Source organism: Rattus norvegicus, chromosome 4, assembly GCF_036323735.1.
Source record: "Rattus norvegicus strain BN/NHsdMcwi chromosome 4, GRCr8, whole genome shotgun sequence".
Lineage (NCBI taxonomy): Eukaryota > Metazoa > Chordata > Mammalia > Rodentia > Muridae > Rattus > Rattus norvegicus.
Window position 1 is genome coordinate 61,380,630 of NC_086022.1, and position 6,153 is coordinate 61,386,782.

Below are 6,153 nucleotides of genomic sequence, written 5' to 3' on the forward strand. Positions count from 1 at the left end.
ACTTATATGGCTTTCCTCGATGAACATAGAATGCTGCTTGCATGTTCCTAATGGCTCTGCCATTGCTTCATCTATTGTGTACTATCTACAAAATAAGATTCAAGTTCTATCTAACTACCTCTGGATCTTCATGGTAGGGATGAGCTATGGCTAGAGTAACCTTAATAGGGACACTATTGATCTTTAGATCTTGCTTACCTGCTGTCTTGATTTTACTGCTTCTCTCTTAGAGACCCACCCTCAAGTCATCCAGCTGCAACTAATTCTATTGGTCTGGACTCTTTTGATCATTTTCCAACACTTGAAGAAAAAGTAGAGACACTAAACCCCCATATTCCCCATTTTAGTCAGAAGTGTCCAGATTGCCTCTACCCTAAACTCTTAAGTGATTTTTAGTGTTTCAACTCTTAAGGGAGAAATGTTAGGTATCCAGACAGACTTGAATGGGTCTGGAGACTTTTGACCTATCTAGCTATAGGTTCTTGGCCACAAAAGCAGTGCCAGGCATGGGTTCTAGCTTGTGGTGCAGGGCCTTAAATTGAGTTAGAAAGCCATTGATTACTCCCACATTTGTGCTACTATTTCAGCCAATGGGCAAATTTTGCCAGGCCAGTCATTATTATAAGCCTATCTTAGTTATTACTCTATTGCTGTGAACAGACACCATAACCAAGGCAGCTTTTATAAGAAAATATTTAATTAGGGGTTTGCTTACAGTTTCAGAGCATCAGTCCACAATTGTCATGGTGGAGAGTGTGGCATCAAGAAGACTTGGTGCTGGAGCAGTAGCTGAGAGCTTACATCTTGATCCACAGGCAGCAGATAAAAAAGATAGAGGAAGAGGGAGAGAAAAACTGGGTCTAGCATGGGTCTTTGGAACATCAAAGCCAATGACACACTTCTTCCACAAGGCCTCACCTCTTCCAACAAGGCCATACCCCCTAATCCTTTCCAAACAGTTCCACTAAATGGGGACAAAGCTTTCAAATATATGGGCCTATGGGGGAATTTGCATTCAAACCACCATGAGCTTGCAGGGTTCACATATTAATAAGCGTAATGATTTCCCCCCTCCAGTAGCATGCAGAGCAACCCCCAGTTCTGTAGAAGCTAACCAATAGAGATGAGGTTTCTAGGTTAATACCGACTTGATTTCTCCATATTCTATAACTCAGGATATTTTCAACACAGGGTCTTACCATGAAGTTCTGGAGTTAACCAAGAGCAATGGCACTAGCCTGTAATGTTTGTATGTGTATGAGACCTCATTGGCCAACAACTTCCAAAGAAGTAAGTCCTGGCATTAAGCTTTTTATTTGATAACCTATAATGTCTAAGAGGGACATTATCTTCTCATTATAAGGTAGCTCCATTTACCCTCTTTCTATGTGTATGTATTTGAAAAAGACGCCATAGCAGCTCTTTGATAGGTATTTAGTGTTAGGTGTCCCTCCCCATATTCTTTCTTCTATCTTGCCTCCCATTTCAAATCCCACTTAATTCTTCCTGCTCTATTATTCCCTACCCCCCATATGAGAATATGCATAAATATTTAATTTACACAATGGAATATTATCTAGCAGTTAAGAATAATGAAATTATGAAATCTGCAGGTAAATAGATGGAACTGGAAGTTCTCATCCTGAATAAGGAAACTCAGACTCAGGAAAGCAAGCATCATGTATTCTCTCTCATGTTAGTTATGTGTGTTTAAACTGGGACACTCATAGAGTCCAGGAAACTAGTAAAAGCCCATGGAGGGGTGAGGCTCTGACAGGAGGAAAGATAGAATACAGAAGGTATAATGTAGATATTTTTAACCAACACATTTAAATTTATCAATTTGTCAAAAATTTAAGTCTTAGAGGTATTGAGATGGTTCAGCAGTTAAAGGTTCTTGTCACCAAATCTGATGACATAAATTCAATCCCTGAAGTCACATATCTTCTCTTTTAAAGTTTTAGCTACAGTGTGGATTAAAAGCAACTGGTTTAAACTTAACTGTTTTGATTTCTGTGATTTACCTTACATGCTAATTAGATATCATTTAAACAATAAAAAAGCATGCATATATAGACAATATAAATATACTTAAGTCATAACTTGAGGTAGATTTCTAAAACTCCCATTGAAAGACCCCCTCCCAGAAAGGGAATTGTACAAGCCCAAGGCCCTCAACTATAGAAGTAAAAAGTAAGTTTTTAGATATGTGGGACAAGCTGACCCATCATTTAGACGAAACAGACCAGAAAAGAAAACAAAATGCAGAAACCAGACTAAATTATGGGCACTGCTCCATGGGCCACCTGGCAGAAAAAAGAAAAAGTCCCTGACCCCCCGGAAGCCCTGACCACCATGTACTTTTTGCTAACTCACTGTTATGATTATAGCCAAAATAGGTAACATACACGTATGCCTCATTTACTCCACCAATCACATCCCTGTAACCATGCATCTGCTTCTGTAAGCCTGCTTCTGCTCCCAATACACTATAAAAACCCGTCCCTGGCTCTGCTAGGCGCACCAGTCTTCCAAATTGACTGGGACGCCCACAGATATCTGTGTATCCTGATCAATAAAAATCCTCTTGCAGATTGCAGCCTGTGGACTCGGACTGGTCATTGGGCTTGAGGATCTCCCTCCTGAGGGAAGATTCTCTCTGAGAGTCTTACATATGGGGGCTCGTCCGGGATCGGAGATCCTCTGCCTAGAGACCACCGACCACCCACCGGGAGGTAAGCTGGCCAGAGTTTGTCTTGTCCTGTCTTGTCTTGCTTTGTGACTTGTTCTGTAAATGCTTAGTTACTTGGCTTGGGTCTATACCGTTTGTATTTGGGCGGGCCAGAGAAGGAGCTGACGAGCTCGGACTTCTCCCCCGCAGCCCTGGAAGACGTTCCAAGGGTGTTTAGAGCCCGGTTTTTCGGGGCTCAGCCTGTATCGGAAGGATACGTGGTTTTGGGTTGGAGGAGAGAGGAGAGAGAGCCGGATCCACTGAAGGATCCGGACCCTTGTCGCCTCTGTCTGAATTTTTGGTTTCAGTTTGACACCGAAGCCGCGCGGTGCGTCTGTCTGTCTGACTGTTGGAATTGTTTGTCTTCTTTGTGTCCTAAATTTCTTTGAACATCTGTGGAAATTGGTTATAGGATGCTTTGTCTTGGTCTTGTTTGTCTGGGTTGTTTTCTGTGGTATTGTCGAGTGTCTTTTTGACTTTTGTTTTGTTTTTGGACTTTGGATAGATGACTGTGTTTAAAATCTTGGACTGACGACTGTGTTTAAAATCATGAAACTATTTGCTTTGTTTGTCAAGGAGTTTTACTTGGTCCTCTTGGTGCTTAACTTGGAAATAATTTGCTTGAGAAAAATTGTTTTCTGCTAGGGAGTTTTATCTTTCTCTCTTAGCCTCCTCCCCAAGGAAAGATGCCCCTCCCTTTGCTCCCCTTGTCCAGTCTAGCTGCTGTTAACAGTTGTGTATGAAGAACTCCAGGTTAGCGAGTGACCCTGTCTGAAGCAGGTATTAACAAGAGCCTGAAAGCTTTACCTTAGATCCTGAAGAAAAATTCTCCCTGTTGCTTAAACATTCACAGCTTCTAAGGAAGGGACAGCACAGAGTAGGAAAATATAGGGGCTGAGGGTGACAAGCATGCAGGCCTGCTAGCAAGCTGCAGGCTGCGCGTGGGCAGTGGCGCAGCTCAGGCCAAGTCAGCGTAAGAGGAGTTTCAAGGTGATGAGGCCGGCTGGGGTTGACGCTTTGACAACAAAAAGATAGGTATAAAGTTAGTGGTTGTTTTATGAGACTTTTGGCCCTGAAAAAATAATAATTCCAGTTGCTGCTTTCAGTGGCCAGACCTTCAACACTTGCTCACAGAAGGAGAGTGTTCATTAAGAGAAGTTCTTTAAGGGAGCCTGCCTTATCTGCTCGCCCTATTCCAAGAATTCCAAGAGAGGAATTGATCTCCAACATTAAGTAACCTTCCCTGTTAGTCATCATTGACATGGAGAGTGCCTTTGATCCTATCCCCACAGCAGCCAGTTCCTGCCCCTGTGGTCAAAATGCCCCAGGTTGGGGGACAGAGAAGCCCCTGAGATAGTTTCGGAAGGAATCTGCAACAAACTGTGAAGAACTTTGTTTTGCCAGTCAAAATTTAGAATTCAGGCTTTGGCTGTGGCCAAGGTCAGGATTAATGTTTTCTTTTCCATGGGCCTTTAGCCCACTGAGACAGTTTGGTAAAGGGCTGCTACTGAGCTCCTGAAAGTCCCAGGTGAACTGGTTACAATTCTTTTGTCAGCCACTTGGCATCTAGCACCCAGGTCCTAGCCATCTCTCCATCCTTTTGTTATTAGTTCTTAAGTCCAGAGAGATAGTCGGGGTAACAGATCAGCTTCCTCTCTGCTTGCCGTTCTGTTTCACAGACACAAAGCTTGTGCTTATTTTTACAACAGCCTTTTTGTCCCAAAAAGTCCTCCTGGTTTAGCTGTGTGACTAAATGCTATTTGTCCTCTTCAGTGGACCTCTATTCTCTAGATTCTCTTGTTTTCTCACCATCCCATTTGAGATGCTTGTTAGTAACTGTTACAGGTCTTCTTTACCACTGAGGAAAGACGGAATCCTACTGGAGGCCAGAAAGAATGTTCCAGACATGGATAGAAGACCCTCACTCCTGACTGTTGACTTGAATACTCCTGAAGGTAGGGAGTGCTCCAGGTCTGCCACCAGGCTCCAAGGGTGGGTCTCCGAGGGGCTGGAAAATGCCCCACCAATCTGGCTAAGATAAGGAAAAGATATAAAGAAAGAAAGTTACAGAAATTTGAAGGGTTAAGCTAAGTTGCTGAGAGTTAGTGTAAGTTGCAGAGAAAGTAAAGTTGAAGTGTAGTTACATAAGTGGACAGCATCTAATAGCTGTAGAGGAAGATGCAGAAGATATGAGAGAGAGACTGAGGAAGAGAAAGAGGAAAGAAGGTAAAAAGAGCAGGAAGCTAAGGAAGAAAAGAGACAAAAGGAAAAAGAAGCTAGAGAGCTAAAGAGGGATAAAAGACAGGAGAGGAATATATACTGGCCACAGTAGTTAGGAAACCTAGGAAGACAGTACCTGGCAACAGAAGAGAATTCCTAGCTAAAGATCAGTGTGCCTATCGCAAGGAAAAAGGACACTGGGTCAGGGACTGCCCCAGGAAGAACAAGAGGGGCCTCTCCAGCAGCCCGGAAGGCAAGCCTCTTGGTTCTAGAGTGCTGGCTATGCGCTAAGATAGAAGGGAAGCCGGCCCAGTTGTTTTGTGAATACGGGGGCCCAACACTCTGTGCTCCTACGCCCAAATGGGCTAGTGTCAAGCAAAAGACCTTGAGTACGGGGGCTACTGACAACAAATGATACTCATGGACTACCCGAAGAACAGTGGACCTTGGCGTGGGCGGGTATCCCACTTGTTCCTTGTGATTCCAGACTGCCCCTACGAGTCTAAACCCTGCAACCCTGCTCCCGGACCCTGACCTAGACACCCCCCTTCATGACTGTCAACAGGAGCTCACTAAAGCACAGGAGTGGCATAAAGATCGGACTGATCAGCCAACAGAGGGGGTAGATGCCATCTGGTTCATAGATGAGAACAGCTTCTTACAGAAGAAAAAAGATGGGCTGGGACAACAGTGGTAGATAGAAACAGAGTCATTTGGGCTCAGGCCCTACCAGAAGACACCACTACTCGGAGGGTAGAGCTCGCTCCCCTCACCAAAGCCCTTGGGCTGAGAAAGAGACTTAACATCTATGTGGACAGCACGTATGCCTTTGCTACAGCCCATCAGCAGAGGGGCCTGCTGACATCTGAGGGCAAGAAAAAAAGAGATTCTGGCTATGTTAAGGACCCTCTATGACCCAGCCAGGCTGAGGAAGAGACTCTGCTACACCTCAACGAGAAAGAAGATCCTGCTACAATTTTTACAGGCAGAGGCATGGTAAAACAAATGCATCAATAGACTCACTTAGGGGTAAGCAAACTCATCCAGACGTTTTCAAAAACTAAATATTATGTCACAGGTCTCAAGTATCTCGTGGAACAGATAGTGCACTGATGTATACCAGGCCAAAAGGTAACTGTTTTCAGGAAAGTTGACTGTGGTATGAGGCTCCATGTGGAACGGCCTGGATACTACTGAGAAGT

The 6,153-nt window shown here is 44.0% G+C and overlaps 1 long non-coding RNA gene across 1 annotated transcript; it reads left to right on the top strand.

Annotated features, from left to right (window-relative positions):
• The first annotated feature begins 1,975 nt into the window (after positions 1 to 1,975).
• LOC134486748 (uncharacterized) lies at positions 1,976 to 5,020 on the top strand. Its single transcript, XR_010066122.1, has 2 exons — positions 1,976 to 2,735; positions 4,565 to 5,020. It is a non-coding gene; the product is annotated as an uncharacterized LOC134486748 (long non-coding RNA).
• Positions 5,021 to 6,153: the final 1,133 nt, after the last annotated feature.